Source organism: Balaenoptera ricei, chromosome 7, assembly GCF_028023285.1.
Source record: "Balaenoptera ricei isolate mBalRic1 chromosome 7, mBalRic1.hap2, whole genome shotgun sequence".
NCBI lineage: Eukaryota > Metazoa > Chordata > Mammalia > Artiodactyla > Balaenopteridae > Balaenoptera > Balaenoptera ricei.
Window position 1 is genome coordinate 98868695 of NC_082645.1, and position 27679 is coordinate 98896373.

The 27679-nt window shown below is 35.7% G+C and overlaps 1 protein-coding gene across 1 annotated transcript in view; it reads left to right on the plus strand.

Annotated features, from left to right (window-relative positions):
* Positions 1-27679, plus strand: part of SPAG16 (sperm associated antigen 16) — a 910587-nt gene that overhangs the window by 629274 nt on the left and 253634 nt on the right. The window lies entirely within an intron of this gene.

Here is a 27679-nt window from a genome sequence, read left to right on the forward strand (position 1 = left end):
AATTCAATTTAAAAGCTTTGAATAAAGACCTTCCATCTGATTTACATATGAATTTATTCCTGACTTTCTTCTTGTTTATCTAATGGATTTGAATTCAATCAGATTGAGTTTCTGATGCCAGCTACTGCTTACCGGGTATGTGAATTAGAAATAGCCTCAGAGGATCAAGATGGCAGACATGGAACTCACCTCCCCCAACAAACACATCAAAAATATATCTAGATGTGGAATAATTCTCACCGAAAACCAACTGGAAGCTGGCAGAAGATCTCTTATACAACCAAATCTTCAGGAAAGATTCCCATATAACCAGGTAGAAAGGAAAAAAAAAAAAAGGTATCAAGACAAGACCAGCACACTTGGAAGGTATCTGTGAAGAAGAGAAGGTTGATACGGGCAGGCCCTCACCCTGGGAAGCCCCCTTGCCTGCTGGGAGGTCTGCTGGGACAAGTGGAGGGACTTGAGGGGCCTGGACTCTGCTCAAGAGGAGTGCTATGTGCTGGCTTGCTAGCAGTCAGGACAGAGATACCCCTGCATTGATGGCTGCCACCTTGCTGCACTTCCCAGCCTGAAATGCACACCAACTGGGGACTGCTAGTGTGTGCAACAACTAGACAGTGAATCACAGGAGGATGGGCCCTAAGAGAGGACTCAGTCTAGCTGCACAGAGATAGCCTAGAGGGCCTGGGGTATGGGCACCATCCCCCAGCACCAGCCTAGCACTGGGTCCGGGATGAACACAATGGAGAAAAGGACACAACTTTGGGCTGCTTCTGGGCAAAACCATGGATGCACGGGAGGTGCATAGGTTTACTGTGACCACACGGGCCTCACTTGCTTCAGCACTCACCTCCTTTGGGACAGAGCATGCACTTAAGGACAACAGAGCCTTATTGAACCCAACACTCAGGGCTTCCACTCCAACAACTGGAGAGCAGACCTCAGCTTCTGACAGGGCTTTCAGCCATGGAACAAAGAGGAGGCCCCACCCAACATCCAGGGCAGGCTCTGGACACCACAACACCAATCACACCCACCAGCAAGGGACTAATGGCCATCACACACTGAGGAAGGATATGGCTGGCATCTATACCAAAAACAGCCCTTACACCAAAAATATTGGACTTACACAGTCTACACAGGGGTGCTCCCACATAAAAACACCCCTTCAAGACCACAGTAGATAACTGTTTCTCCTAAATTTATAGTGACAGAGAAAGTTAAATAAAATGAAAAAGCAGAGGAACTACTCCCAGTGAAAAGAACAAGAGGAGGAACCAATCAAAATTAGACAACTCAGTTGTGAAGATAAAAACCGATCTAGAAGCAATGAGTAGCAGACTAAATAACACACAAGAATGAGTAAGTGATCTGGAAGATAGAATAATGGAAATCACTCAATCACAACAGCAGACAAAAAGACAAAAAAAAAAGCAATGGAATAATATAAATATGCCATCCTATGCATAACAGGGGCTGCAGAAGGAGAAGAGAGAAAGAAGGGGATCAAAACTGTATTTGAAAAATTATTGTTGAAAACTTCCCAAACCTTAAGAAGGAAACAGATATTCAGGTACAGGGTACACAGAGCATCCCAAACAAGATGAACCCAAATAGACCCACACCAAGACATATCACAATTAAAATGACAAAAGTTAAAGATAAAGAGAAGATTCTAAAGGCAGCAAGACAAAAACGGAGTCAGTTACAAGGGAACCCTCATAAAGATATCAGCTGATTTCTCTACAGAACTGAAGGGAGTGGCGTAATATATTGAAAGTCCTGAAAGGGAAAAACCTGCAACCTAGGATACTCTACTCAGCAAAGGACATTATATAATGATAAAGGGATCAATGCAAGAAGAGGATATTACACTCATTAACATATATGCACCCAATGTAGGAGCACCTAAACATATAAAACTAACCAACAGACATAAAGGTAGAAATTGACAGTAATAAAATAATAGTAGGAGACTTTAATACCCTACTGACAGCAATGGATGGATCTTCCAGACAGAAACTTAATAAGGCAACAGAGATCCTAAATGACACAATAGACTAGTTGGACTTAATTGATATCTACAGGACACTATGTGCCCCCCCACCAAAAAAACCAACCAAACAAACAAAAAACAGAATATACCTTCTTTTCAACATTCTCTAGGATAGACCACATATAGGTCACAAAACAAGCCTCAACAAATTTAAGAAGGTAGAAATTATTTCAAACATGTTTTCTGACCACAACAGTATGAAAATAGAACTCAACCACGGGGGGAGGGGGGGCAACGAACACATGGAGACTAAACAGTATTCTCCTAAAAAACCAATGAGTCAATGATCAAAATCAAAAAGGAAATTGGAAAATACCTTGAGACAAACAACAGTGAAAGACTTTGCCTTCCAATGCAGGGGGTGCGGGTTTGATCCCTGGTCAGGAAGCTAAGATCCCACATGCCTCGCAGCCAAAAACCCAAAGCATAAAACTGAAGCAATATTGTAACAAATTCAAGAAAGACTGTAAAAATGATTCAATAAAGACTTTAAAAAGACATCAAAAAAATCTTAAAAACAAAAAAACAAAAAAACACAACCTTACAAAATCTATGGGATGCAACAAAAGCATTTCTAAGGGGGAAGTTCATAGTGATACAGGCCTTCCTCAAGAAACAAGAAAAGTCTCAAAGAAACAGCCTAACCTACCACCTAAAAGAATTAGAAAAAGAAGAACAAACAAAACCCAAAGTCAGCAGAAGGAAGGAAATAATAAAGATCAGAGAGAAAATAAAGATCGAAAAAGACAATAGAAAAGATCAATAAAGCTGGTTTTTTGAAAGGAAAAACAAAATTGACAAACCTCTGGCCAATATTACCATGAACCTCATAAATTCATTAAACTAATCTTGTTAGGTGCTAGGTATTTTTGTATTCCTATAAATATTCTTGAGCTTTTTTTCTGTTAAATTACTTAGAAATTGGTTCTTTCAGGTCTGCTCTTAAGATGTGTTAGGTGGGACTGGAGCCATTCTTAATCTAGAGTTAATTATTTCCCCATTTCTGAAGCAAGACACTTCTTTGTGCTCAAGTCCACACAGCCCCCCCGAATCTTGAACTTTTTCAGTCTGGCTACTGGGACAGGCACAATTCCCAGCCTTACGTGAGTGCCTTTCCCTGTTCCCTCTAATCATTTCAAGTGGTTCTTTTCCAGGCCTCTGGGTAGTTTCCTCAAATGCACATGCCAATCAGTACTCAGCTAAAGACCGGAGGAAACTGCTCTGCAGATCTCCAGGGTTCTCTCCTCGTGTACTCCGCTCTGCAAACTTGAGCTGCCTTGTTTCCCTGGACTCTCAGCTTTATCCCCTCAGCCTCGGAGTCAGCCATGCGCTGTCCAGTTCCCTCTCCTGTGCTGTGGACTAGTAACTATCAAGGCAGCATGTCACAGCAATCTTCTGTGGCTCACACCATTAGTTTCCTGTATCTCAGTGATTATTGACCTTTGTTGCCTCATGGACGGTGTCTTGCAAACTACTGTTTCCTGTATCGTGACCATTTTTTTTGGATTTTTCACACAGGAGAGTAAACCTGGTCCCTGTTACTCCATTCTCCATTGTGACTGACAGAGGGAGTCTTTTTATCATCTGCCTTTAATCAGAAGATATGTGATTATAATGATAACGACATTCTTTTTAAAATTTATAGTTAGCCCTTCCTCCCATAAAAAATAAAGGTTGACAGTGTGTCTGTAGTAAACCTGAATTATAGTCCTGATTGGACCATGGATTTCATGTGAAGGCTTAAACCAGTCCCTTAATTTCTCAAGCCTTCACTTTTCTAATCTGTGGGAGACTTTGATCTGGACAACCTTTATATTCTCTTTCAGAAATGTGTCTATAGTCACTAATGTTTTCTTTAGAAATTGAGAAAAGCTATTGAATTTGAATATATCAGTTAGAAGGCTTTTAAGGGAAACAAGAATGTGTTTTCAACATCAGGTCTTTCTGAAATTTGAATGATCCTTTTTGACTCCATACTTACTAGCAAACCCAACAGCAAAACTGAAATCTTTCCTTTGATGTACACAGCAATGCCAAACTGAAATAATTTAATATTGTTCTCTCTTCAGATATTAAGTACTAAGCTTTAGTTTTTACTTTATACCTCTTTGGTTTATTCCTTCATATTCCAAAAATCCTCTTGCCCTATTTTGACATTATAGTCAGCATGTTACTATGTAAATATATCATTAATGACTATTGCAGTGTGACAAGCCACATCACAAGAAAACATCAAGGGCCTACGAGACAAAGATCTCATACATGAATATCTGAAATAATGCCAATAATGACACTGAAAATGAAGTAAACTCACATGAGAGTCAGAAAATGTATCTCTAGTGCTTTTAGAAGTGGCTCATTGCCAGAGGCAGAATGCATTAATTTCATATGCCATGTTAGGGATTTTCCATTTCTCCTTGAATAAAACGTTAGTTTCAAAAACTGTCCTTAAAGTAGAAAGACTCTCACTGATTTGTTTAACCTTCTTCTCCCCTTTACCTTCAGAAATCCACTAATTTTGCACCATATCTGGTAGACAGGAAGTTGGGCTAATGTGTCCTCAATTCTACCAGAACTGTGCTTTCAATTTATTCAGCATTTGCAGAATGAAAGGCATTATGTTAGGTTTTGTGGGTGATTCAGCCAAGTAAAGTATTTAGTCCTGCTCCTTGATGAACTACAATATAATTAAAGAATAAAAATCTACACACAAAGTGGATAGCTATCTATCAACGTAATGTAACAAATTTTAAATACCAAAAATAGCAAATTAAAAATCAATGGGAATATCTGGCATAATTCTTGAGAGAGGTCAATCATAAGCATTAGGAGAAGTTTTGCTCTGATGATTCAGCTATGGAAATAATGATTCATTAACTCATTCATTTAAATATTTTCTAAGTGTATAATATAAGCCCCAAACAGAGTACAAAAGGTTTACAGTAGTACTATCTAGGTAAACTTTCTGTAATGATGGAACCGTTCTTTGTCTGAAGTGTCCAATATGATTGTGACTAGCTACATGAGAAAATGTCGATTTTAAATAAAATTAAATTAAATTTAAAAATTAGTTGCAGTAATTAACATTTTCAAGTACTCAGTAGCCAGTAGCATTGCACAATATAGGTCTAGAAGGAAAAGACATGCATGTGTACAAAAAATTGCAATTTGTTGTGTAAGTTTTATGACATGGCTCTTCAGGAGCAAGGTAAGGAATACCTTACGTTCCCTAGAATAATTTAGAAGAAGTTGTGTTAGAGCCAAGATTTAAAATATATTTAACAGAGAAAGAAATAGCAAATCAGCATCCTAGTCAGTAGAAATAGTGAGAAGAAAAGGATGAGAGCATAGTGTATTCAAGGAGTAGAGCAGAGTAATGTGTAGAGAAGTTGTGGGAGATGAGAGGCAGGAAGGAGGCAGGTCAAGGAGGGGCTCAAGTTTGTACTTTAGAAAATATTACTCTGTCATTAATTTTTTAACTATGGCATTATTGATATTAGGGACGAGGTAATTTCATAAATCCAGCAGTGGGGATGGGCTGCCCTGTGCATTATAAGATGTTAATCAACATCCCTGGCCTCTACTAACTGAATGCCAGTGGTAGGTGCCCCAGCTGTGATAATCAAATATGTCTCTAAATGTTGTCAGATGTCGTCCAGGAGGCAAAATCACCCTGGCTGAGAACCAGTTGTGAAAATGAACTGTAAAAATACATGGTTGAAGCAAAGTTCACTACATGTGTCTGTGTGTGAGATGAGGAGGACCTGAAATGAGGGATTTGTGGAGAGTGGAGGCCTACAACTGAACAGGATTGGAGAGGAGAGAGATGGAGAATAGGATGACAATCTCTGCTGACTGAATGGGATATGAAGCCTTTTATTGAAATGGAAAGTACAGCAGAAAGATCAAGTTTGAGGGAAAGATGAACTTGGCTTTGAATATGCTGACTTGTGATATCTGTGGAATATCCAAATAGTAATGTTCTGTGGGTATTTGAAAATAAAGATCTGGAATTCAAAATAGAGATGTCAATTGGACATGTAAATTTGGGAGTCATAAGTATATAGATATTGTTGAAATCATGGGAACACTTCTTTCTGCACCTAGCAATCTAGACTTAATGACAACTGTCATCATTTCCACCTGATCTCCAAATATAGTCCTATTCAATCCATTCAAACACATAGCCCAGTGTTGTTTTGATTTTTGTTTTTCTCCTGACTTCATGTAGAATCAAGGACTTTGAAGTCCAGCTACACCAGCCTATTTATGTTCAGTACTTCTGCCCGGAGGGCCTTGATCTCACTCTTCGCTTTTCTTGGATCACTCTTCTTCCTTTTGCTCTGAACTCAGAAGTCATATTTCTAGTGAGACCCTTCTTGACCAGGCTATTTATGCTTTAACACTCTTTCTGCCAGACATTCCATGTCTATATATATATTTTTTATTTCCCATAAATCCTATTAACATTTAACTTACCACATATTTTACTGATTTATTTAATTTATCGTATGATTCTCTCCAGAAGCATACAAGTTCCATAAGTCCAGGACTTCTCTCTGCTTTGTTCACTCCTGTTTATCTACCACTTAAATCAGTGTCTAACACCTAGTGAACTCCATCAATATTTCTTTGATGAATGAAGGAAGAAGTTTCCTACTGGTCCAGACAAGTTTGCCTGGGTTCAGTCAAATTCTTGCTAAGACTTATGGCACAAACTTGAAAACCACAGGAAAGTCATGTTTACTTGTTTTGTAGGGTCTCAGAGAGACAATTTTGTACTTAGGTACCTGCTTAACTCACTGAAACTACTGGCCTTCATTCTTTTTAACATATCAATATTTATGTTCAAAACACATAACAACTTTTTATATCATATGAAATTCATATTTCTCAGTGTGAGCTCCAAAAACTCTTCAGAATTTTTACACATTATTAACCTCGTCATAAATTCACCTAATTCCCCCTAGTGAAATATGTTAATCTCTGCTTTGTATTCTGACATTGTACCATTTTCAATACTAATGCCCTCCCGCTTTCTGTCCACTAATGTCTCTTCATAATCTGCACCTACTTAAAATGTCGCTGTTTCTAGAAAGCTGCATTCACTTAATGGACCTATCCTAGGACTGCATTCCTAGAGGAAAGCTTCTCTGATCCCACAGGCTTGGGTTAGGTGGTCAATTTGTACTAGAAATAACCCTTTATCTACTTCTGGCATTTAACTTTGCCTTTAACATTGTATTTGTATAGAGCTTATATCTATTTTATCTCTAGATCATGACCCCAAGCCAGGGACATAGTACAGCTCAGTAAATATTTGTTCCTTTATATACATTAATTGTCTTCATCTGTTTCTAATTATTCTTCTGCCTTGTAAATTAACACTTGCTTGCTCAATTTTTTCTTTGCTAATACATATTTGTTGTTATTCTGTTACAGTAATGTTAACTCTTTCAGGGCATTCTACCTCCATAACAGACTATGCTCTTTAAGCACTTAAAATGGGACTTTATGGGCTTCTATTCTCCAAAGCATCTAGGTCAAGGCATGCAAAAATCTTCCTTGCTAAACGTTTAAGATCTGGGACACTTGGTCAGATTGTCTGGATTTGAATCCTGGGTCTACATTTTATTAACAAAATGCCATTAGGCAAGTCGTATAGTATTTTAAGTCTCAATTTTCTCATCTGAATAATCTGGTGGTATAACCTAACTATAGAAATGAAGGATTAAATGAGATATTAAATAGAAATGACTTTGAATAGGTTATCGTGATTATGTGGTGCAGTGTTGTGTACTCTAGATGCTACGTACTTGTTTGAGATGTCCAGGTCCCGTATCCCTGGGGCGTGATTGGTGATTCAAGTTATTAATACCTAACTGATTGACAATGGCATAGGGAAGAAGTACGTACTGACAACAGCAATCTTATCAACATCTTTCCAGTGCTTTTTATTCCTTCCTTATTTAGCCTCACACTCTTTGAACATTCCCAATACTTACCTTCTGTTTCCATTCTAATTCCATAATTTCTTTAGCTTATTTGTGCCATTAAGGTACTGAGGGAAGAGTGTAATGAGCTAATGCTTAATGCTGCACAAGCCTGTCCTAAGAGAGACACTAATGTATCAGTACTAAAAATGTTTGAAATACTGATTTTCCTCCTAATGAGCCTAAACATTTTATTATAATTATACCTTAATACCAAACTGCAGGTCATTACCTTCATGTATTGAAAGCAGCTGATGTTTCTAGGGCTTAATGTATCTGCCATTTGCTTGATGACCCCTCTTTCTTGCCCATTTTACATAGTAGATATTTAGAAAATGAAAATTAGATCACTTGACAGGATCATTAATGAAAATTAGATCACTTGACTTGCCATCATATTGTGTATGATGGTTTGATTTCATTATTTATTAAAAAATATTTTTCTGATTATAATAATTAATAGATACTAGTTCCGTGAAATTTGAATTTTGAAAATGTGAAAAGGAACAAATAAAATAAGAATGATTCATCCTGTCACCTAAAGATAATCAATTATGATTTAGTCCTACCAATCTTATTTTCAACATATGTTTCTGTGTGTGTATAACTGTAAATAACTCTGTTTGCTGCTTTATTGCACTACCATATGTATGTTTTCCTTTGTATTAATAATCTTTGGAAATGCCATCCATAGTTAAATAATAGTTTAGTTATATAATTATATGTTACAGTTATATCTATATAAAGATATGTATATATACATGTGCTTCTGTGTATCTGTCTTTCTATCTATTGAACAATTAATTTCTTATGTTTCTACTGCCCCATCTTATACATAATATTGTGAGGAACATCTTTGTGAACAACTATTGATCTGAGTTATTCACTCACTTAAATGTACTCTAATGGAAGAATATATTAAATATATTTAAGCATTTGTGATATATTATGCTACATTATATATATTGGTTAAAATCGCAGACCCTGAAGTCAAATGACCTATGCTTGAATCCTCACTCCAAATTATTCTACTAAGATAATTTTAGGAAAATCACTTGATCTCAATTAGCTTTAGTAATAATTTTTTTCACTTAAATTTCTTTCTTTCTGATACTGATACTCCTTTGCCAGCTTCCTATTAATTAGTATTTAATAATTAAATTCTTTTATTTTTACTCTTTCTGAGTATTTTTTTTTTGAATTTTTGAATTTTATTTTATTTATTTTTTTATACAGCAGGTTCTTATTAGTCATCAATTTTTTTTTTAACATCTTTATTGAAGTATAATTGCTTTACAATGGTGTGTTAGTTTTTGCTTTAAAACAAAGTGAATCAGTTATACATATACATATGTTCCCATACCTCTTCCCTCTTGCATCTCCCTCCCTCCCACCCTCCCTATCCCACCCCTCTAGGTGGTCACAAAGCACCGAGCTGATCTCCCTGTGCTATGCGGCTGCTTCCCACTAGCTATCTATTTTACATTTGGTAGTGTATATATGTCCATGACACTCTCTCACCCTGTCACATCTCACCCCTCTCCCTCCCCATATCCTCAAGTCCATTCTTTAGTAGGTCTGTGTCTTTATTCCCATCTTGCCACTAGGTTCTTCATGACCTTTTTTTTTTTTTCCCTTAGATTCCATATATATGTGTTAGCATACTGTATTTGTTTTTCTCTTTCTGACTTACTTCACTCTGTATGACAGACTCTAACTCCATCCACCTCATTACAAATACCTCCATTTCATTTCTTTTTATGGCTGAGTAATATTCCATTGTATATATGTGCCACATCTTCTTTATCCATTCATCCAATGATGGACACTTAGGTTGCTTCCATGTCCTGGCTATTGTAAATAGAGCTGCAGTGAACATTTTGGTACATGACTCCTTTTGAATTATGGTTTTCTCAGGGTATATGCCCAGTAGTGGGATTGCTGGGTCATATGGTAGTTCTTTTTTTTTTGTCTGTTTTTTTTTTTTTTTTTTTAATGTCATAATATTGACATTCAGTCCAGTAATCCTCCACTGTAACAGCTCCTTTACTTTGCAGTGAAAATTGATTTGTATATTCTTTGCCTCTGAGTCCTTGTGGGATTTTTTTTTTTTTTTAATTCAGACAGAAAGTCACAAAAATTATACTCATCCTCATCAGTTCACTCAGTCCCATGTAATTAATTTTTTTTTTCATCTTGATCTTTTGTTAGCACTTTTATGAGTTCATCAGTTTTTCATTAGAGTTCTAAAAATGCTTATTCATTCAGTTCAGCAGTACAGTCAGTTACCAGAAACCTGTACTTGTCAGAGTCTTTTCCATGAATTTCTTGAAGATGAAACCCTTTTATAGGAACATATTTGCAAAATCATCAGAGTACACCCAGAACTGTCTGTAAATGACAAAAGACTTAAAAATGACCACGGTTAAAGATTTGATGAAAGTTCATAATAATGCAGTTGACAAGAAAATTAGTTATTTCTGAGATATACATTTTAAAGTAATAACTAGGATTATTACTTATAACATTATACCAGAACATATAAGATTTTTAGAAATTTCATGTAATGTCTGAAACATTTATATTAACATATTTCCATACAAATACAAATATAAGATTTTTAGAAATTTCATGTAATGTCTGAAACATTTATATTAACATATTTCCATACATATTTCCATACAAATACAAATATAAGATTTTTAGAAATTTCATGTAATGTCTGAAACATTTATATTAACATATTTCCATACAAATAACCCAATGAAAGTTTAGTATTAGTTGTTTTGTTTGTTTTTTTTATACTGCAGGTTCTTATTAGGCATCAGTTTTATACACATCAGTGTATACATGTCAATCCCAATCGCCCCATTCAGCACACCACCATCCCCACCTCACCGCAGTTTTCCCCCCTTGGTGTCCATATGTCCATTCTCTACATCTGTGTCTCAACTTCTGCCCTGCAAACTGGCTCATCTGTACCATTTTTCTAGGTTCCACATACATGCATTAATATACGATATTTGTTTTTCTCTTTCTGACTTACTTCACTCTGTATGACAGTCTCTAGATCCATCCACATCTCAACAAATGACTCAATTTCATTCCTTTTTATGGCTGAGTAATATTCCATTGTATATATGTACCACATCTTCTTTAGCCATTCGTCTGTTGATGGGCATTTAGGTTGCTTCCATAACCTGGCTATTGTAAATAGTGCTGCAATGAACATTCGGGTGCATGTGTCTTTTTGAATTACGGTTTTCTCTGGGTATATGCCCAGTAGTGGGATTGCTGGGTCATATGGTAATTCTATTTTTAGTTTTTTAAGGGACCTCCATATTGTTCTCCATAGTGGCTGTATCAATTTACATTCCCACCCACAGTGCAAGAGGGTTCCCTTTTCTCCACACCCTCTCCAGTATTTGTTGTTTGTAGATTTTCTGATGATGCCCATTCTAACAGGAGTGAGGTGATACCTCATTGTAGTTTTGATTTGCATTTCTCTAATAATTAGTGATGTTGATTTTCATGTGCTTCGTGGCCGTCTGTATGTCTTCTTTGGAGAAATGTCTATTTAGGTCTTCTGCCCATTTTTGGATTGGGGTGTTTGTTTCTTTGATATTGAGCTGCATGAGCTGTTTATATATTTTGGAGATTAATCCTTTGTCCGTTGATTCATTTGCAAATATTTTCTCCCATTCTGAGGGTTGTCTTTTCGTCTTGTTTATGGTTTCCTTTGCTGTGCAAAAGCTTTGAAGTTTCATTAGGTCCCACTTGTTTATTTTTGTTTTTATTTCCATTACTCTAGGAGGTGGATCAAAAAAGATCTTGCTGTGATTTATGTCAAACAGTGTACTTCCTATGTTTTCCTATAAGAGTTTTATAGTGTCCAGTCTTATATTTAGGTCTCTAATCCATTTTGAGTTTATTTTTGTGTATGGTGTTAGGGCGTATTCTAATTTCATTCTTTTACATGTAGCTGTCCAGTTTTCCCAGCACCACTTATTGAAGAGACTGTCTTTTCTCCATTGTATATCTTTGCCTCCTTTGTCATAGATTAGTTGACCATAGGTGCGTGGGTTAATCTCTGGGCTTTCTATTTTGTTCCATTGATCTATGTTTCTGTTTTTGTGCCAGTACCATATTGTCTTGATTACTGTAGCTTTGTAGTATAGTCTGAAGTCAGGGAGTCTGATTCCTCCAGCTCCATTTTTTTGCCTCAAGACTGCTTTGGCTATTCGGGGTCTTTTGTGTCTCCACACAAATTTTAAGATGATTTGTTCTAGCTCTGTAAAAAATGCCCTTGGTAATTTGATAGGGATTGCATTGAATCTGTAGATTGCTTTGGGTAGTATAGTCATTTTCACAATGTTGATTCTTCCAATCCAAGAACATGGTATATCTCTCCATCTGTTGGTATCATCTTTAATTTCTTTCATCAGTGTCTTATAGTTTTCTGCATACAGGTCTTTTGTCTCCCTAGGTAGGTTTATTCCTAGGTATTTTATTCTTTTTGTTGCAATGGTAAATGGGAGTGTTTCAATAATTTCTCTTTCAGATTTTTCATCATTAGTGTGTAGGAATGCAAGAGATTTCTGTGCATTAATTTTGTATCCTGCAACTTTACCATATTCATTAATTAGCCCTAGCAGTTTTCTGGTGGCAGTTTTAGGATTCTCTATGTATAGTATCATGTCATCCGCAAACAGTGACAGTTTTACTTCTTCTTTTCCAATTTGTATTCCTTTTATTTCTTTTTCTTCTCTGATTGCCATGGCTAGGACTTCCAGAACTATGTTGAATAATAGTGGTGAGAGTGGACATCCTTGTCTCGTTCCTGATCTTAGAGGAAATGCTTTCAGTTTTTCACCATTGAGAATGATGTTTGCTGTGGGTTTGTCATATATGGCCTTTATTATGTTGAGGTAGGTTCCCTCTGTGCCCACTTTCTGGAGAGTTTTTATCAGAAATGGGTGTTGAATTTTGTCAAAAGCTTTTTCTGCATCTATTGAGATGATCATATGGTTTTTATTCTTCAATTTGTTAATATGGTGTATCACATTGATTATTTTCCGTATATTGAAGAATCCTTGCATCCCTGGGATAAATCCCACTTGATCGTGGTGTATGATCCTTTTAATGTGTTGTTGGATTCTGTTTGCTAGTATTTTGTTGAGGATTTTTGCATCTATATTCATCAGTGATATTGGTCTGTAATTTTCTTTTTTTGTAGTGTCTTTGTCTGGTTTTGGTATCAGGGTGATGGTGGCCTCATAGAATGAGTTTGGGAGTGTTCCTTCCTCTGCAATTTTTGGGAAGAGTTTGAGAAGGATGGGTGTTAGCTCTTCTCTAAATGTTTGATAGAATTCACCTGTGAAGCCATCTGGTCCTGGACTTTTGTTTGTTGGAAGATTTTTAATCACAGTTTCAATTTCATTACTTGTGATTGGTCTGTTCATATTTTCTGTTTCTTCCTGGTTCAGTCTTGGAAGGTTATACCTTTCTAAGAATTTGTCCATTTCTTCCAGGTTGTCCATTTTATTGGCATAGAGTTGCTTGTAGTAGTCTCTTAGGATGCTTTGTATTTCTGCGGTGTCTGTTGTAACTTTTCCTTTTTCATTCCTGATTTTATTGATTTGAGTCCTCTCCCTCTTTTTCTTGATGAGTCTGGCTAATGGCTTATCAATTTTGTTTATCTTCTCAAAGAACCAACTTTTAGTTTTATTGATCTTTGCTATTGTTTTCTTTGTTTCTATTTCATTTATTTCTGCTCTGATCTTTATGATTTCTTTCCTTCTGCTAACTTTGGGTTTTGTTTGTTCTTCTTTCTCTAGTTTCTTTAGGTGTAAGGTTAGATTGTTTACTTGAGATTTTTCTTGTTTCTTTAGGTAGGCTTGTATAGCTATAAACTTCCCTCTTAGAACCGCTTTTGCTGCATCCCATAGGTTTTGGGTCGTCGTGTTTTCATTGTCATTTGTCTCTAGGTATTTTTTTATTTCCTCTTTGATTTCTTCAGTGATCTCTTGGTTATTTAGTAACGTATTGTTTAGCCTCCATGTGTTTGTCTTTTTTACGTTTTTTTCCCTGTAATTCATTTCTAATCTCATAGCGTTGTGGTCAGAAAAGATGCTTGATATGATTTCAATTTTCTTAAATTTACTGAGGCTTGATTTGTGACCCAAGATGTGATCTATCCTGGAGAATGTTCCGTGCGCACTTGAGAAGAACGTGTAATCTGCTGTTTTTGGATGGAATGTCCTATATATATCAATTAAATCTATCTGGTCTATTGTGTCATTTAAAGCTTCTGTTTCCTTATTTATTTTCATTTTGTATGATCTGTCCATTGGTGTAAGTGAAGTGTTAATGTCCCCACTATTATTGTGTTACTGTCGATTTCCTCTTTTATAGCTGTTAGCAGTTCCCTTATGTATTGAGGTGCTCCTATGTTGGGTGCATATATATTTATAATTGTTATATCTTCTTCTTGGATTGATCCCTGGATCATTATGTAGTGTCCTTCCTTGTCTCTTGTAACATTCTTTAGTTTAAAGTCTATTTTATCTGATATGAGTATAGCTACTCCAGCTTTCTTTTGATTTCCATTTGCATGGAATATCTTTTTCCATCCCCTCACTTTCAGTCTGTATGTGTCCCTAGGTCTAAAGTGGGTCTCTTGTAGACAGCATATATATGGGTCTTGTTTTTGTATCCATTCAGCCAGTCTATGTCTTTTGGTTGGGGCATTTAATCCATTCACGTTTAAGGTAATTATCGATATGTATGTTCCTATGACCATTTTCTTAATGGTTTTGGGTTTGTTTTTGTAGGTCCTTTTCTTCTCTTGTGTTTCCCACTTAGAGAAGTTCCTTTAGCATTTGTTGTAGAGCTGGTTTGGTGGTGCTGAATTCTCTTAGCTTTTGCTTGTCTGTAAAGCTTTTGATTCCTCCATCAAATCTAAATGAGATCCTTGCCGGGTAGAGTAATCTTGGTTGTAGGTTCTTCCCTTTCATCACTTTAAGTATATCATGCCACTCCCTTCTGGCTTGCAGAGTTTCTGCTGAGAAATCAGCTGTTAACCTTATGGGAGTTCCCTTGTATGTTATTTGTCATTTTTCCCTTGCTGCTTTCAATAATTTTTCTTTGTCTTTAATTTTTGCCACTTTGATTACTACGTGTCTCGGCGTGTTTCTCCTTGGGTTTATTCTGTATGGGACTCTCTGCGCTTCCTGGGCTTCGGTGGCTATTTCCTTTCCCATGTTAGGGAAGTTTTCGACTATAATCTCTTCAAATATTTTCTTGGGTCCTTTCTCTCTCTCTTCTCCTTCTGGGACCCCTATAATGCGAATGTTGTTGCGTTTAATGTTGTCCCAGAGGTCTCTTAGGCTGTCTTCATTTCTTTTCATTCTTTTTTCTTTAGTCTGTTCCGCAGCAGTGAATTCCACCATTCTGTCTTCCAGGTCACTTATCCGTTCTTCTGCCTCAGTTATCTTGCTATTGATTCCTTCTAGTGTAGTTTTCATTTCAGTTATTGTATTGGTCATCTCTGTTTGTTTGTTCTTTAATTCTTCTAGGTCTTTGTTAATCATTTCTTGCATCTTCTCAATCTTTGCCTCCATTCTTATTCCGAGGTCCTGGATCATCTTCACTATCATTATTCTGAATTCTTTTTCTGGAAGGTTGCCTATCTCCACTTCATTTAGTTGTTTTTCTGGGGTTTTTTCTTGTTCCTTCATCTGGTACATAGCCCTCTGCCTTTTCATCTTCTCTATCTTTCTGTAACTGTGGTTTTTGGTCCACAGGCTGCAGGATTGTAGTTTTTCTTGCTTCTGTTGTCTGCCCTCTGGTGGTTGAGGCTATCTGAGAGGCTTGATGGGAGGCTCTGGTGGTGGGTAGAGCTGACTGTTGCTGTGGCGGTCAGAGCTCAGTAAAACCTTAATCCACTTGACTGTTGATGGGTGGGGCTGGGTTCCCTCCCTGTTGCTTTGGCGGTCAGAGCTCAGTAAAACCTTAATCCACTTGACTGTTGATGGGTGGGGCTGAGTTCCCTCCCTGTTGGTTGTTTTGCCTGAGGCAACCCAACACTGGAGCCTACCCGTGCTCTTTGGTGGGGTTAATGGCAGACTCTGGGAGGGCTCATGCCAAAGAGACCTTCCCAGACCTCTGCTGCCAGTGTCCTTATCCCCACGGTGAAACAGAGCCACCACTCGCCTCTGCAGGAGACCCCCCAACACCAGCAGGTAGGTCTGGTTCAGTCTCCCCCAGGGTCACTGCTTCTTCCCCTGGGTCCCGATGCACACATTACTTTGTGTGTGCCCTCCAAGAGTGGGGTCTCTGTTTCCCCCAGTCCTGTCAAAGTCCTGCAATCAATTCCCACTAGGCTTCAAAGTCTGATTCCCTAGGAATTCCTCCTCCCGTAGCCGGACCCCCAGGTTGGGAAGCCTGACGTGGGGCTCAGAACCTTCACTCCAGTGGGTGGACTTCTGTGGTATAAGTGTTCGCCAGTCTGTGAGTCACCCACCCAGCAGTTATGGGATTTGATTTTACTCTGATTGCGCCCCTCCTACCGTCTCACTGTGGCTTCTCCTCTGTCCTTGGACGTGGGGTATCCTCCTTGGTGAAGTCCAGGGTCTTCCTGTCAATGATTGTCCAGCAGCCAGTTGTGATTCTGGTGCTCTCGCAAGAGGGAGTGAGAGCACGTCCTTCTACTCCGCCATCTTGGTTAATCCTCCCATATGGTAGTTCTATTTGTAGTTTTTTCAGGAACCTCCATACTGTTCTCCATAGTGGCTGTATCAATTTACATTCCCACCAACAGTGCAAGAGTGTTCCCTTTTCTCCACACCCTCTCCAGCATTTATTGTTTCTAGATTTTTTGATGATGGCCATTCTGACTGGTGTGAGATGATACCTCATTGTAGTTTGAGTTTTTTATTTTTGCCACTGTTCTTATTTTAAAGTTTCTCTTGTATTTTGCAAAAGATTGTATTTTCTGTTTTTCTAAACATTTTTTTGTCTATTTTAATTGTTAAGTATAGCCTATTTATGTGTGTGTGTGTAATTATTTGTATGTTCATTGTTATTGATATCGCAACTTACTGTGTTTCCCATTTATTTTTTTCTTTACTTCTTTTTAACGTATTTCTTATTTTTTTTTAAATTAAGATTAAAGTTAAGGTTAGATTAGGATGATTAGAGTTAGGATTTGGTTTGGGCATTTCTTTTTTGTAGCAAACAGTTAACTAACATTGACTAAAGTTTCTTGATTTTTCAATATCTGTGCTGACCATTATATCACCTGGCAATATAACTATTAATAGTTGTGGCAAAATATAATTATTAATAGTTTTTTCCATAAGATGTTTATATTTAAACTTTTATAGTCTGAATGTTTAAAATACATTTAGTCCAGAGTCATATTTAGCTAAGTAAACAAATTTAGATTGAATTTTATTTTCCCATACGATTTGGACATTATTCCACTAATTCCAACATCTAGTTTTTGTTATCAATCTAATTGTTTTACTTTTATAAATAATATGTAATTTTTCTCTTGTAGATCATTTTTTTCATTCATAATGTTTCATACTTTCATTACTTGTTTCTAGGTGTGTTTTATTCTTATATATCATGCTCAATACTTGGAGTGCACTGTTATTTTTAATATAGCTTCCTTCAATTTTGAAAAAGTTTCTGTTATTATACCTTCAAATACTGCTCTTCTGCCTGTCTGTACATGCTCTTCTTTTGTAATATATTGGAATATCCAGCTCCGTACTCCCCTACATCTCTTACGGGTCTGAATGCTTTCATCTTTTTATCCCTACATATGCAGTCTAGCTGAATTTCCCAGTACAATCTCCAATTCACTAACTCTCTTTTCAACTTTGTCTATTCTAAAGTACTTCCTATCTATTGAGCCTTTTGTTTTCAATGATTAATGTTTCAATTTTCTTGTTTTTTTCACGTCATTTTCGACTGTTTTGGTTTCATTTCCTTTTCTTTAATGAGTATTAATTTTTCATTAACATCTTTGAGATTCATACTTATTTTAAAATATTTTTCAGTCTTTTTGTAATTTTAATGCACTCAGATTAATTTTATTTCCAATTATTGACAGGCTTAATAACTTTAGATCTCTTTACCTGTCACAAAAAAAATTGTAGCTACTTTTGAGTAGAGTAAGAAAAGTGGTTCTCTCTTTTTGCTTCTTTATCTCTCTTGCTCTCTATTTGTGCTTACTCTTTCACAGCTTTCAGTATTGTAGCTATTTCCTTTGTCTCCCAGGCCAATAGCCTCAGGGTATCCTAGAATAAGTCCTACATTTATGATTCAGGAATCCTGCCTTCTAGGATTGAAAACCACTGAGCAAGTTATTAGCATGTATTACTTGGTTCAGATCCAAGTTGCAAGACTGTGTATAACTCCAGATTCCTTAAATATATACCTTCAAATAAATTGCAGCTTCAAACAGCATTTGAAAGCAACTTTTGTCAGCTTCATATTTTCAAGAAAACTTACAGTATCCATGGCTTTAACGATATGTAGGCTTTTATCTCCCATCTGACACAAAGTACCTTTAGTCTCTGATACCCTACAGAAGCTGAATAACTAGGGCCTGCTCCTAAACCCATAGCCCAGAAGCCTATGGTTTTATTTCTAGTCTCTACTTTATGTTTCTATTCTATTTTTCTGTAATGAGTATTATTATTTTTATTATTCTTTATCATTCTTTGAGATCTTATAGTTTTAAAACTTTGGTTCTTTGCTTTTTTTTAATATAAATTTATTTATTTATTTATTTTTGTCTGTGTCGTGTCTTGGTTGCTGCATGCGGGCTTTCTCTAGTTGAGGCAAGTGGGGGCTACTCTTTGTTGCGGTGCGTGGGCTTCTCATTGCAGTGGCTTCTCTTGTTGCGGAGCATGGGCTCTAGGCATATGGGCTTCAGTAGTTGTGGCACACAGGCTCAGTAGTTGTGGCTCGCGTGCTCTAGAGCACAGGTTCAGTAGTTGTGGCGCACGGGCTTACTTGCTCTGCAGCATGTGGGATCTTCCTAGACCAGGGCTCGAACCCATGTCCCCTGCACTGGTAGGTGGATTCTTAACCACTGTGCCACCAGGGAAGTCCCTGAGATCTTATACTTTTAAAAATAAATTTTTAGGCAAACTTTCTCTTTGAGACACATTGTAGAGCTTAGTGATTAGTGCATATTCTAGAGCCAAACAAGTCCAAATCCTGGCTCTTCCTCTTTAAACTGCATAGGTGGTGTCCAGGTAATTAAGTTTCCTGTGGCTCAATTTCCTCATCCATAAGATGGGAGTGTTAATAGCAACCTATTTCATAGTAGTTTTTTGGTTTTCTTTTTGTTTTTTTAAGATTACGGGATATTTGTATACAGGTTTCCCCCACTATCCAAAGTTGAGCATTCCTTCAAAAACTTGCATAAGCCAAAATGGCATAAAGCAAAGAAGCAGTTAACTTTTTTGTAAATGTGAAAATCCTCTTTGGATTTCTTTCAGTTAGCAAAAGCAGGAAATAATGTAGATCTTTCATAAAAGAGAAATAGTGTAAAGCAAACTTTTGAAAAGTAGAGAATACCTGTATGTGTGTATAATACCTGCATATGTGTATATAAATGCTCAGAACCCTGAGTGGCCCATGGTAATTACTCAGTTAGTATTAACTATTATTATTTTTTGTCTCATTTTATAACTCTATTTTTAAGACCACCTCAACTAGAAGTCCTTCAATACACTATTTAATTTTTCTAAAATTTATTTAGTTGAATATTGTGAGATAGGATTAAATTTTGACTCATCATATAGTTCTGAGAATTAGCTGTGACATTATTTATGGATTTACTATAAGATAAATTATAATGCAATATGCAAATGTATAATTTTCCTGAATTTATTTTAAAGTATCATTAAAGAAAAAGTAATATATTTGATAATTTAATCTGAAGAATATATACCTTTTATTCTTGATAATTTAATTATTTGTAATTATTGTCCACATTTAAAATATTAAAGGATTTTCCACCCAGATTACTCAGAATTCCTCATTACAAAAAATATACACAGAGCTTAACCTGCTGGGGTATTATCAGCACCTAACTAACGTGGGGGAAGGGAAATAAACAATTACAGCTGGCTTGCCTTACACATGGGAGAACGGAAAAACCCAGTTCCAGCCCACTCTAGCCAACCTGTTCCACCTAAGAGGGAGAGAAAAACTGAGAAATACTTATGAAGTTCATGGTCCAGAGGCATAGGCTCACTAAAAGACTAAGACCTAATCATAGGACTATAGAACACTTACTTGCCCCACCCCATACTTCATAACCACATTACTAAAGGCATATTTACAGCAGTTTCTTTTACCTGGTATATCATGTATGACCATCAAGAAAAAATTACAAGAAATACCAAAAGCCAAAAAACATAATTTGAAGAAACAGAGCACGTGTCAGAACCAGACATGACAAGATGTTGGACCTACCAGACCAGGAATTTAAAACATCTATGATTAATATGCTAAGGGCTCTCATGGATAAAGGAGACAGCATGAAAAAAACAAATAGGCAGTGTAAGCAGAGAGATGAATATCCTAGAAAGAACCAAAAAGAAATACTAGAGATAAAAGCAATATAACAGAAATGAAGAATGCCTTTGATGGGCTTATTAATAGGCTGAACACAACTGAAGAAAGAACCTCTGACACAGAGGATATATCAATAGAATCATCAAAAACCAAAACAAAGACAAACCCCAAAAACCAAAACAAAACAGAACATCTAAGGACTATGGAACAACTACGAAAGGTAAAGCATACATGTAATGGGAATACCAGAAAGAGAAGAGAGAATGAAACAGACAATATATTTGAAAAAATAATGACTAAGATATCCTCAAACTAATGTCACACATTAAACCACAGACCCAGGAAACACAGAAAATACCAAGCAGGATAAATGCAAACAAAAACAAAGGAAACAAACAAAAACCCCTAGATCTATGTATATCATTTTCAAACTATAGAATATTAAAGATAAAGAAAAAATCCTGAAAGAAACCAAGAGGGGAGTGGCTCACATATAGAGAAATAAAGATAAGAATTACATATGACATCTCCTCAGAAACCATGCCAGGAAAAAATGGAGTGAAATATTTAAAGTGCTGAAAGAAAAAACACCAACATAGAATTCTTTACCTTGTGCAATTTTCCTTTAAAAGTGAAGGAGAAATAAAGGCTTTCTCAGATAAACAAAAATTGAGTGAATTTGTTTTCAGCAAATCTGCCTTGAAACAAATCTGATAACCTAGATGAAATGGACCAATTTCTTAAAAGACACAATTTGCCAAAACTCACACGAGGAGAAATAGACAATCTAGATAGGCCTATATCTATTAAAGAAGTTGAATCATATTACCTTTCCAAATAGTTAATGCACTTCCAAAACAGAAAACACCAGTCCCACATGGGTTCACTTGTGAATTCTACAAACTAAGGAAGAAATTATATCAATTCTCCATAATCTCTTTCAGATAATAGAAACAGAGGGAATACTTCCTAACTCATTCTGTGATCAGCATTACCCTACAACTGAAATCAGAGAAAGACATTACAAGAAAAGAAAACCACAGACCACTATTTTTCATGAACATAAATACAAAAATCTGCTACAAAATGTTTGCAAATTGAATCCAATGATGTATAAAAAGAAGTAAAAACTATGACCAAATGGGATTCATCCTAGGTTTGCAAGGCTGGTTCAACATTTGGAAATCAAGTAATGTAATCCATCACATCAATAGGGTAAAGATGAAAAATTCCATGATCATATCAATGGACGCAGAAAAACTATTTCACAAAATACTATACCTATTCATGCTTAAAAATTCCCAGTAAATTAGGCATATAAGGGAAATTGCTCAACTTGGTAAAGAATATCTAAAAGGAAACTTACGGCTAACATTATTCTTAATGGTAAGAAACTAAAGGTTTCCCACTAAGATATCAGGTACAAGGCAAGGATATTTCCTCCCACCAGTCCTTTTCAACATTGTACAGGAAGTTATAGATAATGCAATAAGACCAAAAAAAAAAAAAAGGGAATAAAGTTACACAGATTGAGAAGGAAAAACTAAAACTATCTTTGTTCACAGATGATATGACCATCCAAGAATTAATTTTAAAAAACAAGTAAAAAGGAAAAAAATATAGAAAGAAAAAAGAAACAAACAAAAAACCTCCTGGAACTAATATGTGATTACAAGGTTGCAGGATGCAAGGCTAATACACAAAAGTCTATTGCTTTCCTATACACCAGCAAGGAAAAAGTGGAATTTAAATTTTAAAACATAATGCTATTTATATTAGCACCCCTAAAAATGAAATATTTAAGTATATCTAACAAAATATGTATAACATCTATATGAGGAAAACTATAAAACATTGGTGAATGAAACAAAATAACTGAGTGAATGAAGAGATACTCCATGTTAATGGAAACGAAGACTCAATATTGTCAAGATGTCAGTTCTTCCCAGCTTGATCTGTAGATTCAGTGCAATCCCAGTAAAAAATCAAGAAAAGGTATTCTGTGGATACAAACAAACTGATTCTAAAGTTTAGATAGAGAGGCAAAATGATCAGTGATTGCCAGGGGTTGGGCAGGGGTAGTATGGTGGGATAGGTGAGTACAGAGGATATTTAGGGCAGGGAAAATACTCTGGATGATGCCATAGTGGTGGGTATATGTCATTATACAATTGTCTAGACTCATGGCATGTGCAACACCAGGAGTGAATTGTAATAATACAGACTTTGGGTAATTATGATGTATCAATGTAGGTTCATCAAATGTAACAGATTTGCCACTCTGAAGGAGACGGACGTTGTAAATGGGGGAGGCTATGTGTGTGTAGAGGCCAAGGGTATATGGAAAATCTCTGTATCTTGCCTTTAATTTTGCTGTGAACCAAAACTATCCTAAAAAACTACAGTCTTAAAAAATATATAGGGCAACTTTTTATAAACATATCTCCCTATTCAGTCACTGCACCATATGTATTGTATACTTTTAATCAGTGTAACGACAGTATAGTATAAACTTTTCCATGTTTTACATTGTTTCTGTAATTGTTCTTTTTATGGCTTTGCAATAATTCATCTAGGGTATTTATTCATCTGCAATTATTTATTGAACATTTATTGGGTTCTATTCCAGGTCATGGGAATGTACTGCTAAGCCAAAGTACCTGCACTTACAGAGTTTACAGCATTCTCATGTGTGCATAGTTGATATATAATCATTCATTTAATTTTCTATTATGTTGTATAACTCTGAGAAGAGAACAATTATATATATTGTTTTATTCAGCCTTGAAGAACCTTTGCAGAAGAAGTAATGTCACGACCCTAAAAATATTTTGCTTATCTAGATGTTCTGTAAATTCAGTTTCCAAAAAAAGATGGGAAAGTAAATGTGTGTGTGTGTGTGTGTGTGTGTGTGTGTGTATATATATATATATATATATATATATATATATATATATATATATACCTTTTTATATATATATATATATATGAACATAGTGTGTTGAACCAAGAAAATACTTAGCTGATTTAGCTGATTCATCAGGATGAAGGTACAAAGTATAATCAAATTGGACCTTTTTTTTTATAATAAATTAAGATTCTATATATTTCTTCTTGATATACAATATAAAGATATAAGGAATCTCATATAGAATATTACTCCATGACATTTCTTACACTACCTGAAAAATAGCCTCTTAACCCCAAACTTATGGTAATGCCCAAACTTGTAAAATCTGTTTTTGTTTTTGTTTTTTTTAACACTTTTTATTTATTTATTTTTTAACATCTTTATTGAAGTATAATTGCTTTACAATGGTGTGTTAGTTTCTGCTTTAAAACAAAGTGAATCAGTTATACATATACATATGTTCCCATATCTCTTCCCTCTTGCATCTCCCTCCCTCCCACCCTCCCTATCCCACCCCTCTAGGTGGTCACAAAGCACCGAGCTGATCTCCCTGTGCTATGCGGCTGCTTCCCACTAGCTATCTATTTTACATTTGGTAGTGTATATATGTCCATGACACTCTCTCACCCTGTCACATCTCACCCCTCCCCCTCCCCATATCCTCAAGTCCATTCTTTAGTAGGTCTGTGTCTTTATTCCCATCTTGCCACTAGGTTCTTCATGACCTTTTTTTTTTTTTTTCCTTAGATTCCATATATATGTGTTAGCATACTGTATTTGTTTTTCTCTTTCTGACTTACTTCACTCTGTATGACAGACTCTAACTCCATCCACCTCATTACAAATACCTCCATTTCATTTCTTTTTATGGCTGAGTAATATTCCATTGTATATATGTGCCACATCTTCTTTATCCATTCATCCGGTGATGGACACTTAGGTTGCTTCCATGTCCTGGCTATTGTAAATAGAGCTGCAATGAACATTTTGGTACATGACTCTTTTTGAATTATGGTGTAAAATCTGTTTTTGAAAATTATATAAAGCCATAAGTTATGTTTATATTAAGGAATACTATAGGTTTATGAAAATAGTCTTTTAATCATTCATTTAAATTATAAATGACATCATTAGCATCCTAGTTTTCTCTTTTTCTTTCTTTGTTTTATAACATATAAATATGCTTGGAACCACTGTGCAGAGAGATAGCTCAGTCTGCTTGTCTTCCTGCCACTGTTGGTATCAAGTTTGCGTAAAAGGTGCCTCTGGCAGTGCTCTGGATCCACAATAGCACAAGATTTATTTCTTCCATATTAGATTATTACAAATTTCACTTGTTTCCATTTTTTATTTATAAATAGTGCTACTTTAATATTTTGATCATCTGTTTTTAAACCTTACAGTAAATTTCAGAAGTAGCCTTAAAAGTTTCAAAAGTATGAACCTTTGTGATCCTTGATATGTACTGCTAAATATTTTTCCAGTATATTTCCAGCAGCCTAGATGAAGCTAGTTTGGTTTTATGTTGTTCTACTCTAACTTATTAACTGCATGTCCATATGGATTTTCTCACTAGGATCTTTAAGTTGGAAATGGGAAGGCTTAAAAGGGGCAGTCAGGAGTTGTGACTATTCACTTTCATCTCAACTGTATCCTTTGTCCATTTTCCTAAGTTCCACTTGCTTTGTTTTACTATTTGAGTCTGTGATAACCAAAAAAAAACAAAATTCTGAGCTTCAGCTCATTTACCATATTTTGGAAAAAAATTCATTACAGTTGCATGTAGTCAACATTGATTACTCTCTACTCCCCTTATATTCATTTTTTATTCATATATTATTCTATGATTTATTCAAGATCAAATGCCAAACATATCACAGGAACTGAGCCGGGTGCTGGCAATTCAGTGTCACAAAAACAACCATCTGTCTGAATCCGAACTTCTCCGAGAACTTTCAGTGCAACCATCTTTATCACCTTTCCTCCTCAGCCAGTACTGGTACCAATGACGTAACCAGAATTACATTTTAGATAGTTTTCCAAAACTCTTGAGTTTTTACTTTCTTTAAAATTGTCACAATTCCACCTTTCTCCAAAAAACATTTTCTTTGAAATCTTTCTTTCTTGGTTAGGTTAAGTGCCTAACTATAACTAGTCTTTGCTTTCTTACCTGACATAAATTCTAGATAAAACATTTGTTTTTTCCCCAGGTTGTCAGCTAATTCCTTTTCCACACACTCCATCTTCAGATCCCTCAAAATTCACAATGTGTGGTTTAGATTAATAATATTTTAATATTCTTCTTCCCTATGGAAGGAGAATGGCAAATGGTTCCAGTTCACCTGAGACTGGAGGAGGAGGCGTACAAGATCTTGATATTCCAAGTTTTTGGTTTTGGATTCTCTGCATCTTTTATCTCTTTCTTTTATCTAACTGATTCAGAACCATCAGGGTTAGAATCAATATTACCTTAAGACTGCTGTGGAAGTACTTGGACTAAAGTAAAACTTCTAGGTAAACTCCCATGAGGCATTCATCATCTAGTGGTTTAACAAATACATTTTTTAAATTGTTTTATTATTTTATTTTATTTTATTTATGTTTTTATTTTTGGCTGCGTCGGGTCTTAGTTGCGGCACACGGGATCTTTGTTGAGGCATGCAAGATCTTTCATTGTGGCACACAGGCTTCTCTCTAGTTGTGGTGTGCGGGTATTTTCTCTTCTTTAGTTGTGGCACTCAGGCTTAAGAGCACATGGGCTCTGTAGTTTGCAGCACACGGGCTCTCTAGTTGAGGCGCTCAAGCTCAGTAGTTGTGGTGCGCGGGCTTAGTTGGGCTGTGGCATGTGGGATCTCAGTTCCCTGACCAGGGGTCAAACCTGTGTCCCCTGCATTACAAGGTGGATTCTTTACCGCTGGACCACTAGGGAAGTCCCAACAAATTTTTTTTTTAGTTCTTGTATGCTCCAGGTACTACGATAGGCATTGCATTTGCCTCTCTGGTTAACTGGAAGTATAGCTACCAAGTTATCAAATCTGAACACAAACTTATTTCTACCACTTTATAAGTTATTATATTTGTTTTACCATAATGCATATATTGTCATGAATTTTAAGTTCCTTGGGAAATGGAAAAGTTTGGCTATATGGCGTTAGTTATTCAAAATTGTTTAAAATACTATCTACTATTTATTAATAAATCATTTAGCACAGCACTTGGTTATTAGAAACATTTAATAAGTATTGAATATTATTATTTTAGTATTATCAAACTGTATTAATTGATTTTTTGACAGTGGTAAAAATTAAATATAAAAATATTAAACCCATTTAAGTACTAATTTTCACCCAGAAAATGATGGACTATTTTTTAATTTTTAGTATATTTCCTAAAAATTTAATATTCAATGGTATAAAGCACACTTTAAGATTGTCTTTGTTTCATAGAATCTAGGCAAGAAAAGGACATGAAGTCTATAACCTGACTTTAATGAGAAGTGCCTTCAGATTAAATTCTGACTAAAATTTTTTCTGTACTCACAGTTGAAAAAAGATTCCATTCTGTGACTTGTGAAAGATGTTTGAAAACCCTTATCGCTGGAAAGAGTTCTTTATAATTTCTAACATTAATATTCCCTATAATCCTGAGAACTGTTCTTTTCTAAAAATTAAATTCACTGATTCTTCACAATTCTCACAATACACATTTACATATTTGAAAACATTCCAAGTTCTCCATGTTCTTTTTAAACCGTAAAAAAGATTAAATATCCCATTTATTAGCTTGAGGAAAAGGTTATTGTATTGCTTTGCCAGTAACAGCAGTTACAGAATTTTAAAACTAGTGGCATTTGTTGTACTACCAGAGTATTTAAGGAAAAAAACAAAAAATCCACTCGGACTGTAATGCACTATGCAGTTGTTTTTTGTTTTTGTTTTTTTTATAGAAAGGGTAGAAATCAAGGAGTAAATGAGAAAAAAAGTATGCGAGCTAGTTCAAAATGATAATAGGGAAAATTGTATAATAATCAAGTTATTATCTTTAACATTTTAGAATATTTAGGAGGAAAATAATGAGAGGTTGATTTTTGACTAGACATTAAAAAAATTAAGC